The sequence below is a fragment of the Mustela nivalis genome (genome assembly GCF_964662115.1).
Source record: "Mustela nivalis genome assembly, chromosome: 5".
NCBI classification, from domain to species: domain Eukaryota; kingdom Metazoa; phylum Chordata; class Mammalia; order Carnivora; family Mustelidae; genus Mustela; species Mustela nivalis.
The window spans coordinates 78,633,275-78,658,504 of NC_139024.1; positions in this window are offsets into that span (position 1 = coordinate 78,633,275).

Genomic DNA, 25,230 nt, shown 5'->3' on the forward strand with positions numbered 1-25,230 from the left:
CATCTCTAAAATAAGGATGATAATTAAATTTACCAAAGGGATTTTGGCAGAGGTATAAATGACAATATATAAAAACACATGGAACACTGCCTGTCACATAATAAGTCCTCAATAAATGTCTATTTATATTATTAGAATTACTAGTAATATTATTGCTAGATTAGGGTTTTATTGGCTGAAGATATATGGGTATTAAAGCTTGAAAGTTAGTGTTCTGAAATCAACCTTTAACGCTATAAATACAGGATGACTACCAGTATTATAGCTACAGAAGAAAATATAACAGCACAGAATTGATTTTACATATAAGTCTATAAATGGGTTGTCTCATAAAAGATTACCAATGAAAGATTAAATCATTTCCAACTAGCTAGCTAAATACTCCTCATAATCTTAAGATGAAATTTAATCATACAAGTGTTGAAGCCATTGCTATTGCCTTATTGAACTCTGTCAAGTATAGAAGGCACTGTCAGCAACCCAAGAAACTACTTGCAGAAATGACCTGAGTAGAGACCTTGGAGCCAAAGGGTAATTAAAGTTGAGCTCTGAGGCACATGTAAAAAGTCTGTTTTATCCTTTTAATTAATGACTGCATTACTGCCTCATCCTGCTGTGGCACAGGACCCCATCAGAATTAGCATCACTATAAACCACATTAAGACAAGTTTCCATCAGCAGCACAGCTAACACACAGTTAGTTTAACTTTATGAGGCAATAAATACAAACTATAATATTTGTTGAGCATCAACATCGACATTTTCACTATATAGCAAGAAAGCAGTTCTCACACACAAAAAATATTTATAGCATGCTTGGAGGAGCTTCAGTTCCAAAGATGTTGATAACTGAGGAAGCTTCATGCTGTACACTACCCATTCTCTGTTGCAGATTCCAGGCAATTTAAATTTATGTTGCATAAAATTTGTCTATGCAAAATAAGCTTTTTTGTTATTGAAGGGTACAACAGGGATTCTCTAAGCATTCATTTTACTGGTTCCATTTGATTCAAAACCATTCACTTTAGCACAGAGAACAGCTTTCACATTATCTATGTATATAATTGAGGATACTATTTATCAGAAGACATTTTTTGATGTTGCTTATTGTTTGTTATTTGGTTGTGAATTTTTGCTCCTTTTAAGCATATTCTACCTAACCAATTTTTGAAAATCTCTTTATCAATCTGATTTGCTTAAACTCTTAGTATTATTTGTGAATTTCAATCTTAAATGACATTAAAGGACTTGATGATTAATTTGAAACAAAGACTTATAATGTTATTCCACAAAAGAAAAATTAAAATACAGTAAGTTCTGTATAGCCAATTCATGTTCATTTAAAAAAATGTGCATTTGTTTCAATGGGATTGATATATTAGGAAACGGTTTGAGCATTATTGAATTTTCACTTGTTTATGTGCCATTTTATCTAGAAGAAATACTGGAAGAATGCAGAAACCTTAACCCAGATGAACGAAACGGCATAGGCATGCACAAAATGCACACAAATACACCTCAAACATCTACTGGATGCCTCAGTTTACACCAGAAAAGTATATGTGTTTTTGCTTAAGGTGGAAAAGAATTGAGCATGTATAAATGTTTATTCTAAGGACTCAATAAAAATTAAAAAGAAGCTGGAGAAAAAGAAGAAATATCAAATAGGAAAGGAGAAGAAATTCAGAAAGATGACGGTACGAATTCAGATCACACAGGAGGAATTAACCTTTCATTGAAGAAGGGCATTCTGTTCATTGTAATAGGAAGGTGGATGTGTAAGATTTAAGATGACTTGTCATCTTGGTGGGAAATGTGGTGATGTAGCTTGTTTTACATCTTTGTCTTAGTGGTATGGAAGTCAAATCTGTCTGTAGAGAATCAGTGACAAAGGGAAGAGTCAGAAGTTTGAAGAGAGTGGAACAGTCTGAAATATTAAAAGAGATTAGGGGTACTTGGGTGGCTCAGTCCATTAAGCATCTTCCTTCAGCTCAGATCATGATACCAGGATCCTGGGATCGAGCCCTGCATTGGGTTCCCTACACAGCAAGGAGTCTGCTTCTCTCTCTCCCTCTGCCCCACCCATCCCCCTGTGCTCTCTCTCTCAAATAAATAAAAATCTTAAAAAAAAATAAAAATGATGAATAACAGGAGTACATATATATACACTTAACTATATTTATTAAATATATAATACAGTTATTATAATATGTAATAATAGACATAATTATATCATATGTTTATAAAATATATTATTAAAATGATACATAGATACATATATAATTTAAAATTATGATGATAATATATTTATAAAGAATTTACCATGTCACTAAATTATCTTCTAACATTATATTAACATTATATTTAACATTAAATGCATAAGATGTATTTAACTGAAACTTTATTAGTGATCTGCCTCTGGAAGATAGGCAGCCATGAGGGCCGGGAGTAGCTGACCCCGTCAGAGATCACCCTGGAGGAACCGGGCATTATGGATGGCCAGCACTTGCTCCTGGAGAAGATGGACAAAATGGCAAACTGACTTCCAGAGTGAAGCTGGTGCTGGCCCCAAGTCTGCCCTGCTCCCAGATCCCTTCAGCCCAAAAGGGATTTAGCCTCTCTCTCATGAGGGCATATCCAAGGCCACTTTGGGGCCAAGGGATCTTGAGATTAATGGTATCCATGTGTCTGCCATGGGTAGACTGCCCCAAGTGGGCCTGCCCAGCAGAATGTCCCCATTCATCAGACTCAGGCTATTATTAATAAAACCCACTTTGACTTTGGATGAATGAATGCATGAATGAAACACAGAGTGCCTACAGAGACCAGGGAGACGAAAGTGATTGACTGTATTTCTCTGAAGGTTCACTGGAATTTCCCTGTTATAGTTAAATAAACATTTTTGTATACTTACTGTTGCACTAATTTACCTTCTTAGAACAAATTCCTAGAAGTGGAATTGCTGAATCAAATAGAATGTTAAAATTTATATTTCTAACAGAGAACTATATATGCATATTTTAAAAAGTATTCTAAAAATATTTTAAGGTAGCATTTTAGTGTTTATATTGAAAAACAGTAATTCATTGCCCTTTATCTTCTCTATCTGAATTCACACTTCTTTTTTTTAATTTTAATTTTAATTTTTTTAAAGATTTTATTTATTTATTTGACAGAGAGATATCAGAAGCAGATGGAGAGGCAGGCAGAGAGAGAGAGGGGGAAGCAGGCTCCCTGCTGAGCAGAGAGCCTGATACGGGACTCGATCCCAGGACCCCTATTAATTTCTTATCACTAAACCTATCTTTTCCTTGTATCATTTTTAATGTTTTATTAAGCCCATCCAGTATTTTTTATATATTATATACATGTTTATTCATCCTAGAATTCCAATTTGGTCTTTTTTTTTTCTTTGTAGTTTTGATTTCTCTTCTGAAATTACCTGTCTGTTCACTAGTTATGAGCATGTTTCCCTTTGTTTCCTGTGCATGCATTGAAACTTCTAACAATTTAAACATCTCATCTCAATCATTTCTGAGTAAAGTCACTGTAAATTGCTATTTTTTTCTAGATTCAGGTCACATTTTCTCTTTTCTTTAATTGTATATTTTGTTTTAGATTGTATCTTGGATATTGTGAGTTATACATATAGAAATTTTCTATTTTCTTATGTTACTCCAAATGTTGTGATTTGAAGATTTTATTTGGTTGGCAGTTAAGTTAAACTTAAACTCCAAACTCTATCTCCTCTTTGGTGGGCACTAGTTGAAACTTCTCATAGCTCTTGGATGCTCTGAGTTCATTCCATTAATATATAATTCAGGGATTTGTTATATATTTATTTAGAATTTATAAGCAATATATATGAGGTTCTTTTTTTGTGGCTTTCTCTTTTGCGGATGTGCCAATTCCCAGCTTCTGTGTTGTTCTGAAACTATGTCTTCTGATTCCTCAACCAGTAAGTTGACAGTGTTCTCCTTGAGTTTTGGCTGTCATCTATACTGCTTGGGAAGTATCCCCTTCCACAAAGCTCATGTTCTGGTACTTTCGCAGATTTGATTTTTCTGAACTTTTTCCAGAGTTGTAATTATTAGCTATCAGATGGTAGATGTGATATAAACTGCTTCATTATTATCAAGAGTAAACCTTTCCCATTTCTGTGTATGATGCCTTATCTATCCAGTAGTTGTATTTCCAAACCTAAGAATTGTGTTTTAATTCTTTATTTTGGTCATGAACACCATCTCATATAATCTGTTAGAAAGTTATGTCATCCCTGTCTCCAAATATGTGTCAAATTTGATTACCATCATTTTCCTATTATCTCCCTAGTTCAAACTACCATTATTTCTTGTTCTGACTAAAATAATATCTTCTTAATTGGTCTCATTGTTTCTTATTTCTGTACTAGAGGAGAGAAAGACAGAAAGATTTTTTTAAAAGATTTTATTTATTTATTTGACAGACAGAGATCACAAGTAGTCAGAGAGGCAGGGAGAGAGAGAGGAAAGGAAGCAGGCTCCCTGCTGAGTAGAGAGCCTGATGCAGAGCTAGATCCCAGGACCCGGGGATCATGACCTGAGCTGAAGGTAGAGGCTTCAGCCCACTGAACCACCCAGGTGCCCCAGAAAGATCTTTTAAAATCAGAAATCATATTATATCTTTCTGCTTAAACCCTACACTAGTTTTCTGTCATCCAAATAAATGCAATCTCCATCATAGCTTTCAAGTCTATAGAATCAGAACTTACCCATGTCCTTGATTTAATCTAACGCTCTCCCTGTCTTTTATTATACTCTATTGGCATGTTTCTGTTCCTCACATAAAGTCAACTCATACCTGCCCAGGACCTTTTTCATTTTCTCTACTCTGCCTCAAAGATTCTTCTACCAGATATTTATCTAACTCTTTCTCATTATTCACATATTTTATCTTAAAGAAGACCTGGCACCATAGTGAAAGCAGTTATCATAAACCAGTATTTCCTATCTCATTTCCCTGTTTTATTTCCTTCAAGGCAAGAATAATTTCCTGGCTTAATTTATTTACTTGCTTGTTTTTGTATATATGTTTATATTTACATGTTAACATATTTATTATGTTTTTCATAACTGTATCACTAGCACATAGAATATTGCTTTGACACACAGTAGGTGCTTAATAGAGATCTGTTTAGTTAATTAATGACTGGCAAATGGGTATTATAATAATTCACAATTTTTATCATTTTGGTTAAAATTATTCATTTTTTGATATTTTAAATTGTTAAAAATTATACATTGGTCTAGAGATATAAAAATAAATAAGGCATTATTTCTTTTGTCATTTATTGTGTTATATATTCATGAGGAAGAGTGTTAATACAAATTCTACTAGATTGATAAAAGAGTTCCACAGTAAATTGGTCAAATCTAGACTTCCACTCATGTATCTGGTAGTTTTCCTTCATTTATTTTACCATTTTTTTTTCACAAATGAACACAATTTAAGATTCTAAATATTCACTTATGAATTATAATGACAATAGTCTATTAACATCTTCATTTGGTAATTTGAGATGTCTCTAGAAGTTGATGTGTCAAGTTCTACTTGTTTGAAGTCAACTTGGTTGTTGACTCCAAGTCTACTTTGTTGAAGTCCACTGCCAAATCAACAAAAAGCAGAAAAATAATAGCATAACAATAAGAAAAATAATAGCATAACAATAAAGTTCTTCAACAAGTAACTCAAGATATAAATACTTTTTCACAATGAAGCAAAAATATTCTATATAAGTTGCAATTATCTTGACATTTTTCTTTGTGAAAATCATGAGGAATAAACTCTATAAGATAGATAAATTAAGAAAAAATTCAAAGACACTTCAATTCTTTTTCTAAGTAGAAAGAAATACACATAATATAATTGACTCACTTAGATTCTAGTCTTCTAAAGCAAACTATCTATGTTTAATAAATTGATTATATATTTGTTCTTGATAGAAGTTAGTGTATTCCCAAGGTTGGTCTGATGATACATTAAAATCCACTGCAAATAATTAATAATGTTGTATTCTCTGAAAAATTTCCTATTTTTTTAATGTACTTTGATGAGTTGATAGTAATATATGTGAATACACACATGAACACACACATATATTTTACAAGACAAAAAAATCAGTTACATTTGTTTTGCTGCCTCATTGGCATTACCACTTCTTGGGAATATTTCTTTCACACAATTTTTATGTTATGAGTGATAGAGAAACTTCCTTTGCCCAGTTTTTAAAATTTTCAAGTGTTGGTTTTATACTTTAGAGTAGAGAGAAACTCTTAAATGACAGTGTGACAGCTTTTCTCCTGGTGATAAAATAAAATTGATCAAATGTACATTAGAACTTTTAGACTCTGAAGCATTCAGGAGCCACCAGAGAATTCTGCTTGAATAGTATATGATTTATCAAAACTACTGCATGTACAGCCAGATTGTTCATACTAAAACTCCAATCTGTCCAGATCACGTGCTTCTTCTTTTTTATTTTTGTTTTTCTAAAATGGCCTACAACACCTCTGAAGTGAGGTTCTTGTCTCACAAGAATTTGATGTTTGCACTCTGCAATATGCAGATGCCAAAAGGACTGAAGACAGGATCTTCAAACTCAGAAATCAGGTGATTCAGTTCCTCATAATAGTAGTGCAGCTCTCTAAGAATTTCTCTTAGACTTTGCTAGACATATACAGTCATTAACCAGAGAGATAGAACTAAAGAAAAACTGCCCAAATTTTTTCTGGTGATTTGCATTTGGCATTATTGCTAGAGGATTATGTAAACTTATTTTATAATTTACAAATAACCCACTTCATTCATCAAAACCCTGTACTTCTAACGTAATTATGCCATACGCATTTCAATAATAAAAAGAGAAAGAGAGAACTGGATTAGACAGGAGCAACATTTTTGTCATTAGATACTCTTAAAATCGCTTTATAATACTATAATTTCTGTAAAGTTTTTGTGAATAAAGTATTGATATTAAATGATAACAGTGTGTGGAGTTTTACAGGACATGTTTATAACTTACATTTTTAGTAAACACAGTCTTTCAAAGAGGGATGGAAGGTCTATTACTTGTGAAAATTTCTTCCATTTATACTGTCGTCCTAGTATTTTCCCTTCCCATTATACTGACAGAATCACCACATTAACACAGTAGCCTGCATTATGATGACAAAATTATGGCATTATATCAGTAGACCATAAAGAAAAGGTTCTATTAATAAAAATATTTCTTTACAAATTGGATTTTTTTATTACTTTCTTTGGAAAGGATCTATTATATGAAAATATAACAAAGTACTTCTAAATCTAATGATGTTCTTTACTGGTGTTTAACTGAGTGATTAATTCTGTCATGAGAGTGATGATAATGTCCCTTCATTATTTATAACCTTATAGTGTCACATGTTTGTACACAAATTTGAAGATGATATATCAGTTGTCATACCATCCAAAAGACACATGTTGTTCTGTTTTTGACCCATCACTATCTCTCCCACTTCCCTCAAAAGAGAAATATTTAGGAACACCAGAATACAGCAATCTCAGATCCTATTGCATTGTGGTCCTCGGAAAACATATTGAAAGCATTTGATTTTATCTTTTTTTTTTTAAGATTTTATTTATTTACTTGACAGAGAGAGAGAGAGATCACAAGTAGGCAGAGAGGCAGGCAGAGAGAGAGGGGAAAGGAAGCCCCCTCTAAGCAGAGAGCCCAATGTGGGGCTAGTTCCCAGGACCCTGAGATCATGACCTGAGCCAAAGGCAGAGGTTTAACCACTGAGCCACCCAGGTGTCCTGAAAGCATCTGATTTTAAAAATTGATCCAGTGGGAGACAGTTTGACCATTTCAGTTTGCAAGTAAATAAAACAATGCCTCTTCTTTTTAAAAATATTGTCCACATACATGCAAACTGTGGGCAGTACCAGTAGGTCACAGCAATGTTTAAGATCTGGATATACCACACTAAAGTGAAAATAGGTTAAGGGACAATCTTCTATCCTGAGTTAATGGCAACTCACCTCATTCAGTTATCTATACCTACAACTGCACTGAAAATCCTATGTGCAGATGTTTTGGGTTGACAGTGTTGGAGAAAAATAAATTTAAGAACATCTTGCAATTCCATTAGGTATTTAGAGCTGGAAATTTTACTCTTGCTTCAACTCAGCTAGCATGTTGCCCATGTGCTGGTAGGTCAGTCAAACTGTGATCTGGAGAAAGGCTAAACCACAATAAGCTAATTTGACTTGTTTTCCCCTCAAATTGCTAGTAAGTTGATTTTCAATTAATAATGAAATATATCATTTAAAATTTTGGATTTTCAAGTAAAAATCCTGTAATTGGAGAAAATTATTACTTAAAAATAAGTATGCTTTGGGAAAACAAGATTTTATTATAATGTAGTGTTCTTATAGTCAAGGATGAGTAATAAAATAATTTTTTAAAGATTTTATTTATTTATTTGACAGACAGAGACCACAAGTAGGCAGAGAGGCAGGCAGAGAGAGAGAGGAGGAAACAGGCTCCCTGCAGAGCAGAGAGCCTGATGCGGGGCTCGATCCCAGGACTGCTGGGATCATAACCTGAGCTGAAGGCAGAGGCTTTAACCCACTGAGCCACCCAGGCGCCCCTAATAAAATAATTTTTAAAGGATTTTACTAATTTATGTATTTGTGAGAGAGAGTACACACACAAGTGGAGGGAAGAGCTGAGGGGGAGGGAAGAGGTGGAGGAAAGAATCTCAAGCAGACTCCACACTGAGCACAGAGCTGATGGGAGACTACATTTTACAACACTGAAATCATGACCTGAGCCAAAACCAAAAGTCAGACATTTAACTAACTGAGCCATCCAGGTGCACCTAAAATAATTTTTATTAAAATATTTTCTTCATTTTTCTAAAATGATAATGAAAATGCTACCAAAGTACTGCACATGTTATAAATACCTTTACTAATAATGACATTTGTGTGCTTTAGAAGTTTTGAAACTGAATTCATTAGATGTGGTTTCAATTGTTCTTAACTTATTCTATACATTCCTGGGCCCTCTTCTTAGAGGACTTACCTTACTCTGAGAACAACCGATGAACAGAAATAGGATACTACTGATTTCAGGTTAGTTTCCTTTATTATTGCATTTATCATACATCATATATTGTGCCTAATATTTACTAAGTAAAATATTAGGAATGTGGGTATTTGGAGAATGTGTAGACAAGATTTCTAAACTCAGAAGTCACAAATTAGTGGGAGAGATACACATTTTTTTAAAAGCTTAAAATAAACATTATAATAATGGCTATTACATCATGTATTATAAGTGAAGGAAAGATTTATTGCAATGGAGGAAATGTGTAAAGGTTTTTTTTTGAGAATAAGAGATAAATCCTGAGCTGGAATTTTGGGAATAATAGTTTGGAGGTATGGCTATTTCAGTTGGAAAAAAACAGTTTGGGTGGAAAATCGATGCAAGAGTGAGAGCTATTCAGGGAAGTAAGGAAATTGATGTGGCTAAGGCATACATCCCATAAGTGAGCTGAATAGAAAACAAAATTAGAGGATAAATATAAAATTTTTAAGGCTTTAAATGCCTTATATTGACAAAATCCTAAAATTTCAGAATCAGGGTTGAATTACATGATCACCTATCTATATTAGAATACTAGTACTGGTGCCATTGGTCAAAGGATTATTAGTAGGTAGAATCCATAGGTAAGGAGATGAAGTTATTGATTTAGGAGACTTATTCTAAAATTGTGCAAGAGTAGTGGAAATATGGGGCAGCGTATAAATATGAAAGACAGCTCGGTGATATAAGTAGCAGAATTTGGTGACTAAGAGAATCTAGCAGTAAAGAAAGAGGGAAGCAAACAAAATAAGGTTTCTTTTTGGAAAGAAGGACACGTTTACTGAAGTAGGAATTCAAGTTGGTTGTTGTTACTGACAAAAGAGCAGGGAAAAAATAATACATCCTTTCCCTGAATCATCTTTTTAAAATAAAGTGACCTTTGTGGGGAAAGTACACATACACACAGATAAATCCAAATATAAGTTATTTCAATCCTCATCTGAGGATCACATTATGAATCTTGCTCATATTTAATTGAATTCTTATTGAGCTTTAGGAGTTCCTTATATATTCTAGATACAAATTCTATAACATATGATCTAAAATATGTTTTCTCAGTTTGCTTTTTTTAAGATTTTATTAATAATGTCTTTTGAAGCACATACATTTTTAATTTTGAGAAAGTCCAATTTTATCTTTTTTAACCTCTATGAATCGTACTTTTGGTGTTGTCTCTATGAACTCTTTCCCTAATCTAAATTTATAATCATTTTTTTATTATATTTCCTTCCACTTGTCTCATAGCTTCAGATTTTACATTTATAACCATGATCCATTTACAGTTAAGTACTTTAAAATGGTGTGAGGTACGCATCTAGTTATTATTACATTTTATATATGGATATCCAGTAATTCCATTGCATTTATTAAAAAGACTGTTCTTTCTCATGTGAATTACTTCTGCATCTTTTTAGGAATTCAGTTGTCCATATATGCAGGTCTTGAAGTCAGCCAATGTGAGTCCCCCAATTTTATTCTTTGTTTTCAAGATTATTTTGGCTATTTTGGTTGAATAGCCTTTGAATATCCAGATGGATTTTCGAATCAGCTTAGCATTTTTCTACAAAAAACTTGCTGAGATTTTTTTGGGAGGAGAAGCTGCTTCTGGGGTGCCACCACAAATTAAACATTTTTAGCTATTTTGTATGTGGCACTGTGATCAGGAGGAGCCACGTCAAGTTGGATCGTCTGATGCCTACTGATTAAGAGTGTTCTCACAGTTCAGCTGTTATCTTCCTGGTTTCTCCAATGTAAAGTTATATTTTCCTCTTTTAAATATTAAGTGATATGTGAGATAAGTCCTTAGCGCTATGGGAAAATATAGTTTCTCATCAATATAGCTCTGTTTATTGGTTTAACCTTTAACTATTGTTTTTAAATGAAGTAAGAGGGATAAAATTAACAGGCAAATCTCCTTTTGCCTTTTGTTTATTCTCAGACTTCACATTTCCTTGCTTGGGACTGGAATTCCTATATTAAAACTTAAAAAAAAATATTTCAAGTCATATAAATGCAGGTTGCACCCTGACTCCATCACTGACCAAGAGTGTTATGTTGAGCAAATTACTTAGTTTTTCTAAGCTTCAGTGTATTTATCAATACAATTAGGATAATATCACTTCTTTTGTTGTTCAGAGGACTAATTATCATTTGAAATTAACAAAAATATCAGTCACTAAAAATCAAAATAAATTTTTTTTTCCTTAGTCCTCACAAAAATCCTGTGAAAGCAGGATTTATTACATCTGTTTTGCAAAATGGAGGCTCAGAGATTAAATAGCTTGCTAAAGATGACACAGGTGCTAAGGGGCAATGTTGGAGTTTAAATCCAGGTCCACTTGATAACACAGGGAGTGTTATTTCCACTTTTTTATACTGTTTATAATGACCAGCTTTGAGGGTCAGCTTCCTTCACAGGGTGTTGAGTTGGGACCTAAAAAAATGATCATACAATGTTTTGCCTTAATTATTTATGAAGCAGTAAGAACATGGGGAGGGAAAGTCATTGTACCTGGATATGGGAACTCTGGTTCTTTGTCATTGATTAACATTTTATTTATTATCAAATCACTTGAGCTCTGCATATCTCTTTTTATCAAAACAGGAGTAACATTATTTTACCCCTTCTACCTCACCGGCCTGTGAATGCTGTGTTGGTAATATACACTATTGAGCTTTGTATTCTGCAAGTTTATGAAGCCTATGAGCATATCATTTTAATTCATGTACCTATTTTAAAAGAAAACAAAAACAAATGATACCTGTAGTAATGGGGGACTGCGGCCAGAGTTGAGTGTTATGTTCCTTGTGGCAGTAATAGCTTCATCAAATATCACACAACACGCAACCTTGGAATCATGATTTATCAGTTAATAGGAAATTGAAATTAATGTTATTTCTTCAATATGAATCATCCTAACTCCTTTATAATTCCATGTGGCTTCAAAATATGTTAGAAATATTTGTTCACTTGGCCATCTTTGTTTTGAATATTTTCTTTAGGTACTTTTTCTTGAAGAGATACCTTTATTTGTAATTCTCAAGTGTTCTTTGTGAAGTTCTTACTCACAAGTACTAGACAGCACAAAGTAGAAAATGACTAGACATCTAAAGTATATATATAAATAACCATAATAATTTAGCTTATTGAGTAAAGAGCCACATTCTCTTGACACATAAATGCTGCCTGTCTGACTCTTCTTCCTGAGTATTGAAGAAGAAAGAATGAAGAGAGGAAAGAAGAAGAAGAGACTGCTGGTGTGCCTAAGTTACTCAAATTATGTCTCATAAGAGAGTTCATGTTATTTTAGAATGCACTTAAAGTTTTACAATATTTAAATAATAAAATGTTACCATAAATCATATTACCTACCCAAATCTCCTTTAAAAAAATAATTTCAGTCTGTTTTCTCCATTTGTAATTTACCTGGTAAGTTTTCTAAAATAATTTCTTTGTCATTCAGTCTTTTCCTACTTACAATACAGAATAAATGCCAGTCAACGTAACCATAAGCACCAGTTTTAATTTGGTGTTAATTGGTAATTCAAAGATGGAGCTATTTAGATCTGAAGATGAGGTGCCTTGTGAGTAGATCAACCATAAGGCAGAATGAAAATTTGAAAGCAAAATAATATAAAAATTTAGTAAGGCCCAGATAATAAAAAAGACAAAAATAAATAAACAAACAAACAAATAAATAAATAAATAAGTAAAATTTAATCTCCTAATTCAAAATATCTGGGAAAATCACTATGAAAGTGTAAGGTAGCTTTAGGAGGGAAAAGGAAACATTTTGTAAATGATAATGTGTTCATCTCTGAGCAGATATTTGAACTTGTTTCATTTTTTAAAAAATCCATCTGTCTATTACAATATCTTTATTTCTTCCCTTGCACTTGTTTTTCTGAAATGGCAGGTGTCAAAGTGGGGCTTATTTTTTTTATTTTTTATAAACATATAATGTATTTTTATCCCCAGGGGTACAGGTCTGTGAATTGCAGGTTTACACACTACACAAAACTCACCATAGCACATAACCTCCCCAATGCCCATAGACCCACCCCGCTCTACCAAACACCCTCCCCCCAACAACCCTCAGTTTGTTTTGTGAGATTAAGAGTCACTTATGGTTTGTCTCCCTCCCAACCCCATCTTGTTTCATTCATTCTTCTCCTACCCCCTTAACCTCCCATGTTGCATCTCCACTTCCTCATATCAGGGAAATCATATGATACTTGTCTTTCTCCACTTGACTTATTTTGCTAAGCATGATACCCTCTAATTCCATCCACGCTGTTGCAAATGGCAAGATTTCATGTCTTTTGATGGCTGCATAGTATTCCATTGTGTATACATACCACATCTTCTTTATCCATTCATATGTTGATGGACATCTAGGTTCTTTCCATAGTTTGGCTATTATGGACATTGCTGCTATAAACATTTGGGTGCACGTGCCCCTTCAGATCACTACATTTGTCTCTTGAGGGTAAATACCCAGTAGTGCAATTGCTGGGTCATATGGTAGTTCTATTTTCAACATTTTGAGGAATCTCCAAGCTGTTTCCAGAGTGGATGCACCAGCTTGCATTCCCACCAATAGTGTAGGAGGGTTCCCCTTTCTCTTCATCCTCGCCAGCATCTGTCATTTCCTGACTTGTTAATTTTAGCCATTCTGACTGGTGTGAGGTGATATCTCATTGTGGTTTTGATTTGTATTTCCCTGATGCCGAGTGATATGGAGCACTTTTTCATGTGTCTGTTGGCCATCTGGATGTCTTCTTTGCAGAAATGTCTGTTCATGTCCTCTACCCATTTCTTGATTGGATTATTTGTTCTTTGGGTGTTGAGTTTACTAAGTTCTTTATAGATTCTGGACACTAGTCCTTTATCTGATATGTCGTTTACAAATATCTTCTCCCATTCTGTCAGTTGTCTTTTGATTTTGTTAACTGTTTCCTTTGCTGTGCAAAAGTTTTGATCCTGATAAAATCCCAATAGTTCATTTTTGACCTTGCTTCCCTTGCCTTTGGTGATGTTCCTAGGAAGATGTTGCTGAGGCTGAGGTTGAAGAGGTTGCTGCCTGTGTTCTCCTCAAGGATTTTGATGGATTCCTTTCTCACATTGAGGTCTTTCATCTATTTTTGTGTGTGGTGTAAGGAAATGGTCCAATTTGATTTTTATGCATGTGGCTGTCCAATTTTCCCAACACCATTTATTGAAGAGGCTGTCTTTTTTCCATTGGACATTCTTTCCTACTTTTTTGAAGATTGGTTGACCATAGAGTTAAGGGTCTATTTCTGGGATTTCTATTATGTTCCATTGATCTATGTGTCTATTTTTGTGCCAGTACCATACTGTCTTGATGATGATAGCTTTGTAATAGAGCTTGAAGTCCGAATTGTGATGCCACCAACTTTGGCTTTCCTTTTCAATATTCCTTTGGCTATTTGAGGTCTTTTCTGGTTCAATATAAATCTTAGGATTGTTTGTTCCATTTCTTTGAAGAAGATGGATGGTACTTTGATAGGAATTGCATTAAATGTGTAGATTGCTTTAGGTAACATAGACATTTTCACAATATTTATTCTTCCAATCCAGGAGCATGGAACATTTTTCAATTTCTTCGTGTCTTCCTCAATTTCTTTCAAGAGTACTTCATAGCTATCTGAGTATGGATTCTTTGCCTCTTTGGTTAGGTTTATTCATAGGTATCTTATGGTTTTGGGTGCAATTGTACATGGGATTGACTCCTTAATTTCTATTTTTTCTGTCTTGTTGTTGGTGTAGAGAAATGCAACTGATTTCTGTACATTGATTTTATATCCTGACATTTTACTGAATTCCTGTACAAGTTCTAGCAGTTTTGGAGTGGAGTCTTTTGGGTTTTCCACATATAGTATCATATCATCTGCGAAGAGTGATAGTTTGACTTCTTCTTTGCCAATTTGGATGCTTTTAATTTCCTTTTGTTGTCTGATTGCGGAGGTTAGGACTTCTAGTACTATTTTGAGCAGCAGTGGTGATAATGGATATCCCTGCCGTGTTCCTGACTTTAGCAGAAAAGCTTTCGGTTTTTCTGCATTGAGAATGATATTTGCGGTAGGTTTTTCATAGATGGTATTGAGGTATGTGCCCTCTATCCCTACACTTTGAAGAGTTTTGAGCAGGAAGGGATGCTGTACTTTGTCAAATGCTTTTTCAGCATCTATTGAGAGTATCATATGGTTCTTGTTCTTTCTTTTATTGATGTGTTGTATCACATTGATTGATTTGCGGATGTTGAACCAACCTTGCAGCCCTGGGATAAATCCCACTTGGTCATGGTGAATGATCCTTTTAATGTACTGTTGAATCCTATTGGCTAGTACTTTGGTGAGAATTTTCGCATCTGTGTACATCAAGGATATTGGTCTGTAGTTCTCTTTTTTGATGGGATCCTTGTCTGGTTTTGGGGTCAAGGTGATGCTGGCCTCATAAAATGAGTTTGGAAGTTTTCTTTCCATTTCTATTTTTTGGAACAGTTTCAGGAGAATAGGAATTCTCTTCTTTAAATGTTTGGTAGAATTCCCCGGGGAAGCCATCTGACCCTGGGCTTTTGTTTGTTTGGAGATTTTTTGGACTGTTTCAATCTCCTTTTTGGTTATGGATCTGTTCAGGTTTTCTATTTCTTTCTGGTTCAAATTTGGTAGTTTTTATGTTTCTAGAAATGCATCCATTTCTTCCAGATTGTCAAATTTGTTGGTGTAGAGTTGCTCATAGTATGTTCTTATAATAGTTTGTATTTCTTTGATGTTAGTTGTGATCTCTCCTCTTTCATTCATGATTTTATTTATTTGGGTCCTTTCTCTTTTTTTTTTTTTTATAAGTCTGGCCAGTGGTTTATCAACTTATTAATTCTTTCAAAGAACCAGCTCCTAGTTTCATTGATTTGTTCTATTGTTTTTTTAGTTTCTATTTCATTGATTTCTGCTCTGATCTTTATTATTTCTCTTCTCCTTCTGGGTTTAGGGTTTCTTTCTTGTTCTTTCTCCAGCTCCTTTAGGTGTAGGGTTAGGTTGTGTACCTGAGACCTTTCTTGTTTCTTGAGAAAGGCTTGTACTGCTATATATGCAGGGAATGATCCCAATATTTTGATACTGGTTGAGACCTGATTTGGGACCCAGGATATGGTCTATTCTGGAGAATGTTCCATGTGCACTAGAGAAGAATGTGTATTCTGTTGCTTTGGGATGAAATGTTCTGAATATATCTGTGATGTCCATCTGGTCTAGTGTGTCATTAACGGCCTTTATTTCCTTATGATCTTCTGCTTGGATGATGTGTCCATTTCAGTGAGGGGGAGTGTTAAAGTCCCCTACTATTATTGTATTATTGTTGATGTGTTTCTTTGATTTTGTTATTAATTGGTTTATATAGTTGGCTGCTCCCACGTTAGGGGCATAGATATTTAAAATTGTTAGATCTTCTTGCTGGAAAGACCCTTTGAGTATGATATAGTGTCCTTCCTCATCTCTTATTATAGTCTTTGGCTTAAAATATAATTGATCTGATGTAAGGATTGCCACCCCTGCTTTCTTCTTATGTCCATTATCATGGTACATTGTTTTCCACCCCCTCACTTTAAATCTGGAGCTGTCTTCAGGTCTGAAATGAGTTTCTTGTAGGCAACATATTGATGGGTTTTGTATTTTTATCCATTCTGATACCCTGTGTCTTTTGATTGGTGCATTTAGCCCATTAGCATTCAGGGTAACTATTGAGAGATATAAATTTAGTGCCATTGTATTTCCTGTAAGGTGACTGTTATTGTATATTGTCTCTATTCCTTTCTGATCTACTACTTTTAGGCTCTCTCTTTGCTTATAGGACCCCTTTCAATATTTCCTGTAGAGCTGGTTTGCTGTTTGCAAATTATTTCAGTTTTATTTTTTGTCCTCAAATATTTTTATCTCTCCTTCTATTTTCAATGATAGCCTAGCTGGATATAGTATTCTGGGCTGCATGTTTTTCTCGTTTAGTGCTCTAAAAATATCATGCCAGCTCTTTCTGGCCTGCCAGGTCTCTGTGGATAAGTCTGCTGCCAATCTAATATTTTTACCATTTTATGTTACAGACTTCTTTTCCCAGGCTGCTTTCAGGATTTTCTCTTTGTCACTAAGACTTGTAAATTTTACTATTAGGTTACGGGCTGTGGACCTATTGTTGTTGATTTTGAGGGGGGTTCTCTGCACTTCCTGGATTTTGATGCTTGTTCCATTTGCCATATTAGGGAAATTCTCCAATAATTCTCTCCAATATTCCTTCTGCTCCCCTCTCTCTTCTTCTTTTGGAATTCCAATTATTCTAATGTTGTTTCATTTTATTGTGTCACTTTTATCTCAAATTCTCCCCTCCTGGTCCAGCAGCTGTTTATTCCTCTTTTGCTCAGTTTCTTTATTCTCTGTTATTTGGTCTTCTATATCACTAATTCTTTCTTCTGCCTCATTTATCCTAGCAGTGAGAGCCTCCATTTATAATTGCACCTCATTAATAACTTTTTTGATTTCAACTTGTTTAGATTTTAGTTATTTTATTTCTCCAGAAAGGGCTTTTATATCTCCCGAGAGGGTTTCTCTAATATCTTCCATGTCTTTTTCAAGCCGAGCTAGAACCCTGAGAATCGTCATTCTGAACTCTATATCTGACATATTTCCAATGTCTGTATTGATTAGGTCCCTAGCCTTCAGTACTGCCTCTTGTTCTTTTTTTTGGGAGGTGGGGGTGAATTTTTCCTCCTTGTCATTTTGTTTAGATAAGAGTATATGAAGGAGCAAGTAAAATACTAAAAGGGTGGAAAGACCCCAGGAAATACACTGTAACCAAATCAGTCCCAAATTGTGTGTGTTTGGGGGGGGATGAAAGGAGTTTCAGAAAAAAAAAAGAAACAATTAAAAAAAGAAAATGAATAAAGAAAAAATATAAAAAAGAAAAAAAAATATATATATTAGATAAACTAGTTAAAAAACGTTAAAAAGAAAAGGGTAAAAGTTAAAAAAAAATTTAGCAGAAGAAGAAAAAAATTGAAGAGAAAAATTAAATTAACTTCAAGACTAATGAATCATGGGGAGAAAGCCATGAGTTCCGTGCTTTGCTTTCTCCTCCTCTGGAATTTCGCTGCTCTCCTCTGTATTGAACCTGTGCTCCTTGGTAGGTGAACTTGGTCCTGGCTGCATTTCTTGTTGATCTTCGGGGGGAGGGGCCTGTTGTAGTGATTCTCAAGTGTCTTTGCCCCAGGCGGAATTGCACTGCCTTACCAGGGGCCCGGATGTGTAATCCGCTCAGGTTTGCTTTTGTTCCCTGAATGCCTTCTGTAGAGTTCCAGAGGATGGGAATGAAAATGGAGGCCTCCCTGTCTCCCACCCAGAGGAGCCAAGAGCTCGGGGCCCCACTCCTCAGTGCACCCTCAGAGAATAGCACCCAATTATTCCCATTGCCCTGGCCTCCATCCGGTTCAAGGTAAGCCTGAGCTGAGAGCTCACTCCTCGGCTCTGTCTCTGTAGATGGCTTTCCCATTCAAATACCTGCCAGCTCTGCAACACTCAGACACCCCCAATCCTTCTGTGACCCTGCAGGACCTGAGGCCACGCTGACCCCACATGGGCTTCACCCCAGTTTAGCCTCTGGAGCGATGTCCCTCAGTGGAACAGATTTTTAAAAGTCCTGATTTTGTGCTCTGTTGCTCCGCCACTTGCCGGGAGCCTGCACCTTGCCCCGCGGTCTATCTTCCCGTCACTTTGGATTCACTTTTCAGCCAGTCCTATCTTTCAGAAAGTGGTTGATTTTGAATTGCTGTTCTTCTTCTCTTTGATCTCCCATTGGATTTGTAGGTGTTTGCAATCTTTAGATAAGCTATCTAGCTGATCTCCTGCTACCTGATGTAGACTCAGCCTGCTACTTCTCTGCCATCTTGACTCCTCCCCCTGAACTTGTTTCATTTTAAAGGTACCCATCACCTATGTATATTGAAAGTGGTCATTTTTTATTATCGGGATTCTCCTCAATACCAATGTTACTGGGGAAAAATAGATGAAAAATAGAGGACAGGAAAGAGGGTTTTTTTTGTTTTTTGTTTTTTTTTTTGAAATACAGATCATTCTAGAGGTAGAGGTCAAGCCTATGAAAGAAAATCAGTTGGGACTTTGAATGAGCACCATATATTTGTTTCAAACACTCCTTTTATGTGTATAAGGTTCATCTTCTTAATATATATAGTCCATAAAAATAGCAAATGATCTCCTTTTCTCCAGAAGTTCTACAGTGAGTCTGTCCACAGCAATGAACCATCAACCAATGAAAGTTCTGGACACCAAGCTTCCTGAGTTGTTAATAAATCCATACATATTATTACACATTGATGTGAGTGGCTAATGTGTTAAAGATTACAGAAACTTGGTATTTGGAATGCTCCTGGACTCTGGTCTAAGCATTTTTTCCTTTGGCTTATTCTAATTTGTATCTTTTCCCTGTAATAAACATGGTATAATACATGAATATAATAGGTAACATTGAGTTCTTTGTGTCTTTTAGAAAATTATCAAAACTAAAGGTAATTTTGAGAAACCACTGAACTTAGGTTAGGTGTCAGAAATGAGAACAGAAGTAAGATAAATATACAGTATCTCTGAATTATATAGATAAAAATTTTATCTTTTGTTGTGCCTATTGTTCACATAACCTTTATTTATCACATATGGCCTTGTTCTATAATTTATCTGTTGGTTATCTGTCCATCTTACTAAACTGTGAATGCTTTAAAGCAAAAAAATGTTTTCATACTTATTTCCATATTGAGTGCCTAAGTCAAAGTAAGTGGTCAATAAGTGTTTACTGAATGAATGAATTACTGAATATCTGAAATTATACAATTTTAATGCAATTTACTCAAGATTGGTACACTTAGGTTCTATCTTTAGCCCAGGATGTTGAGATCTTGTTGAGATTCACTCCCAACATGGCCTCTCTTCAATAAATAAAACTATATCACATGATAATTTTAGTTCATTTACAATAGAGCTCAGTATCCTCTTTTAATTAAAGGCACTGATTTGGGAGTCAGAAAAATAGGGAATATATTGAGCTCTGTTATTTAACTGTATAGCCATAAGGAAATCACTTCAACCATTTAAATTTATTTCCTTCTCTGTAAAAAGAGAGGAGTTAGGCTTTAGTTTCCTATGGATATAATATGTAGCTTTTTAAATGCCTGATGGACAGTAAATGTCTGAGGGAATTAATAGTCCATTTTATATTTTCTTAATTACTAAAATTACATTTTAATTAGAATATATATACATTATTGCACACACATTTTAAAAGTATAAATATAAGTATAAATATTTAATACATATACATTTATATACAAATCATTTATTTTTTACAAATCATTTATTTTTCAGTCTTATAAAAATTGTAGTGAAGGTAGAGAATTGGCAAAATATTTGTTAGATCTGATCAAGGATGACAACATATCAGCATTCCTGATGCTCTCTTCTAGGGGGTATGAAATTTGACAGACCACTTTCTCATCCAAAAAAAAAGTATGACTGAGGCCTTTTATTGAGAAAAAATTTAAAGTCATTTCCAGGGTAGGTAAATCACAATCCCATATTAGGGAGCACAGAGATGCTTTCTAGTCCCATACACCTTCAGTGTTATCCTAGGTTGTGAGATTACAGAGATAAATGAGATGGTCTTTAGCATCAGGAAGTAATCATTGCAGCTCATTTTGTTGGCTTTTGTTACATACTGTGGAGGCATAAACAATAGCTTGTACATGTGCAAATAAACCTGCTTTAGCATTTGCAGCCTTTTGTGAACAGTTTCTGGGAAGAAAGACTGAGAGAAAATATACTGAATAGGAAAGTTGAGCTCCCACTGCAAAATCCAGAATTAAACTTTAAGACTGCTGAAATCTTGAGTTGTCAATAAATATTATGTGGATAGTATCTCTATGAAATTAAATTAAAATGAAATTGTAATGCTTATATACATATAATTCATAATAGTAGTTCTCTAAATGAACTTTAATAAAATCTAATGAATTAAGCTAATTTACTAGTTGACTTTGTAACCCCTGAATGTGTGCTATAGGTCACCTAAACTCTCAACATGTGAGCAAGTACTAGTACAGACAAGCCCAACTGAAGTATATTTGAAATAACGGAGCAGCCTGAGATAGCACATGGAAGGGTAACTGATAAGAAAAATAACCATGGCTCTCTTTGCCCAAGGCCTTCCCTTGCGAACAACACCAATCTGTACAGGTAGAAAAGTGAATGACACATAGCAGAAACTATTGGATTTTAACAGTATTAGATTTTTCCAATCTCTATCTTAAAAATTGTTATTTTTTTCTTCCCAATTTTTATTTAAATTCTAGTTATGCCTTAAATATCCTTAAATTCCAATTTCTAAACCAAATAAAATAATCTGATATGTTCACCTCAATGTGAACGTGTTTAAGTTAAAATTTTTTGAAATATGGTCAGTAGTGATACTCACGTTATGACAGTGAAAAAATATATTATTTCACAAGTCAAAATTCTTTATATAATTAAATGAGATTTCTGAGAATTCTACATTTATTATAGCACTCAAGCCAAAATACATATACCTAAAGAGTTTGAAAAATTTTGTAAGGTATATGGAAAGATTTAGCTAAGTGGTATTTAAATGGCCATGAAGTCAAATATTAACAAGTTAAAAACTCATTGGATTTTTTTTTCTCATTGGATATTTTTAAAGCAAAATGTAAAGGTTAACGATGTATCAGACTTTTTAAAAGCTTTATGAAGTTTTAAAATTGTTATCAATACTTCCACAAACATAAATAAGTTAATGAGAATTACTAAATTATAAATATGTTTTCATAAAAAGGTGACAAAAAAGATAACTCTTCTTTTATTTAATATATAGTAAGTATATGAGTGTAAATAACATGAAATGCTTTGAATTATAAAGTTCTGTAGGGAAAGTTTTGTTTTGTTTTGTTTTGTTTTTCCCCTAGGGAAGAAAGGATCTTTACTTGTCTCATCAAGAACCAGCGATCTATAACTAATTAGGAGTTGAAGATATGTTCATCTAAAACCAGAAATACTTAGTACTTGATAATCATCATGATGTGGGAAACAAAGGTAGAAGAAAAGTTATTAAATTTCCTTACTACCTAGAGCCACTCACAAGTCCTTGAAAGAGACAGTGTGACATTCCTCTAGGGACTCAACTGCCTCCACCTTAATACTTTGCTAAGGGCAAAAGGCAATCCTAGCCTGACCTCCAACTCCCACTGCCCCTCACATCCACCCCCAACCAGGATTCTATAAGTCTATTGTATTTTTCTGTATTTATTTATTTATTTTAAAGAATTTATTAATTTATTTGACAGAGAGAGAGTGATCATAAGTAGGCAGAGAGAGGGGGAAGCAGGCTCCCCACTAAGTAAACATCCAGACATAGATCTCAATCCCAGGACCCTGGGATCATGACCTGAGCCAAAGGCAGACTTTAACACACAAAAATTCCTTTGGAAACTTTATCTCTAAACCCTCCAAGATACGTGATGACAATCATCCCCAAGCATATGGTCCCCTGATATGGTCCATATCTGAAGCGTCTCATGACTAAGGTTTTATTAGACATTGATAAATGACCTTTCCCCCAAAACAGCTAGCCCCTCAAGGTTCTGGAAGCCTTGCTTCCAAAATTCCTTAGAGACTTACCATATCCCTGACCCCTTCCAACCTACAAGTATATAATGGGCCACTCCTCACAACCCCAGTGCTGCAGCTGCTCTTTCTTCCCATTGGTCCTGTCCCCATGCTTTAATAAACCAACACTTTACACCAAAGACATCTCAAGAATTCTTTCTTGGTCATTGGCTCTGGACTCCATCCCACCGGACCTCACTTATATTCTAAAATTTCATCCATCATATCTTGGTTGCCTTTACTAAGCCAAATATTTAGAAGCAGCTCTGTTATCACATAGCATAATTCCTTTTATTTACAACACAGAGATATGTATGATGTAGAAGGTAATCTGAAAGTCATTAGTTCTTTTTCTGTATAACAGTAAAATCTGAAGTCTGTCACTTTCTAAATGGAAAGTATCATGATAATATTTTCATCATCTAGTACCAAGATACACATAATATATTTTGTTAATTCTCTTTCTTCAGTTGGGGTAACTAAATAGAAAAAAAACAGTTTATACAGTCATTGAATTGGATTCTATTAGACTATAAAATAAAAGCTTGTAAAAAACTGAGAGAACTTGACCTCTCAGGTGTTTTTATTGCCACATAATAGATTTTATTCTAAAAACATGTCTTCTGTGTTTTTTTTAAAGATTTAATTTATTTATTTGATAGACAGAGATCACAAGTAGGCAGAGAGGCAGGCAGAGAGAGAGAGGGAGTGAAGCAGGGTCCCCGCTGAGCAGAGAGCCTGAGGTGGGGCTCGATACCGAGGACCAGGATCCCCAGGACCCTGAGATCATGACCTGAGCTGAAGGCAGAGGCTTAACCCACTGAGCCAACCAGGCACTCCATGTCTTCTGTGTTTTAATGCTGATTACATTATTGTTATTGTTATTTGAAATCTAAATTCCAACTAGATGTTGGAATTTTCATTATATGCTATTGCTGAGTAATCTAGGGCAAGTTATTTAAATGCTCTGAACCTGACTTTCTTTACCTATAAAAATATCTATGATAGGTTTAAGTACCACAATAAATAAACTAATAATCATGAAGTTTATAGTCTTAACAAAAATTAGTGTTCAAAATAATTTAAATACTTAAACTTATAATAAGCTTATATGCATGTATGTTTTCAATATGATTTGATAATTTCATCAGTAAAGCCACATAGACACATAAAATAATTGAAAATGTATAAATATGCCAAATATGTAGAGGGAAAAGTAAATGCACTTATCATCTAGGCTCATATAATTTTAAATATTTAAATTTAAATAATTTTTCTATTTTTCCTGGAAGTTAAAACAAAAGAAAATGGAAATTTTCATTCTACTTTTTTCATGAGAGATGGTGTTTTTTGATATTTAAGCATATTTTTACAGAAAACACAGACTTTTTTAAAGCCTATCTGACTACTTTCTATTTGGGGCATAGTATTAAAAATATTACCCAATGAAGAGTTTAGGGATTAGGCTGATAAAGTCCAGCAGGCTGTGTTCTCATTCTAATTGATGGAAAAATGTGATAAATATACTTGTCTACCCTCACTGAACAAACTTTAACCATTTCTTCCGTCATCCAGGACTTTGACAAGAACTCTTTCTTAGATAATTCAAGTTTAATTTCTCTGCTGAGCTCACTGGGTATATCTCCATAATTTACAGTGCTTTTAATATGTGCTTTCCTGACTATCATTTTTGTATTAAAGATGAAGTAAATAGTAATATAATAAATATGTATAAGGACAAGATTAGAAAAAAAAAGATAAAATAACATACTATTAGCCAAAGTACAAGTCTGAGTCAACAGGGTCTTCTAAATCAAGAAAAGTGGCTGAAATGTCCTCCAAAATAGGTGGGGAGACTGGTCAAAGTGCCTTGTCAGAGACCCCAGGGCACTGAGGCTTCCAGCTCTTACCCTTCTGCTCACGAAGAATCTTTGCCTGAGACTTTTGTGTATGTGTTTAATACCCCCAGGAGAGTAGATTCTAAGCAGCTTAGGCATATCCTGCTGAAACTTTCTCAGTGGCTTCAATAATCCAAAGGTACTTTCAGAAAGCTAGTGGTTTCACTTGTAACAAGACACTGTCAACAACATAGTAGAAAGCTTTATATTTTCATTTATTTATTTATTTATTTATTTATTTATTGTAGACAATTTTAAGGTAGGCTGGGATGACGAGTTATTGGAATAAAAAATGGAAGACTATTCATTAATTTGATGGAAAAGAGACTATGGGAAATCAAAGTATAAGTACAACAATTAGAAAAAGACAAACTGCAGAATATTCCTGAATCTGCCTTCAGAATACAGAATGTG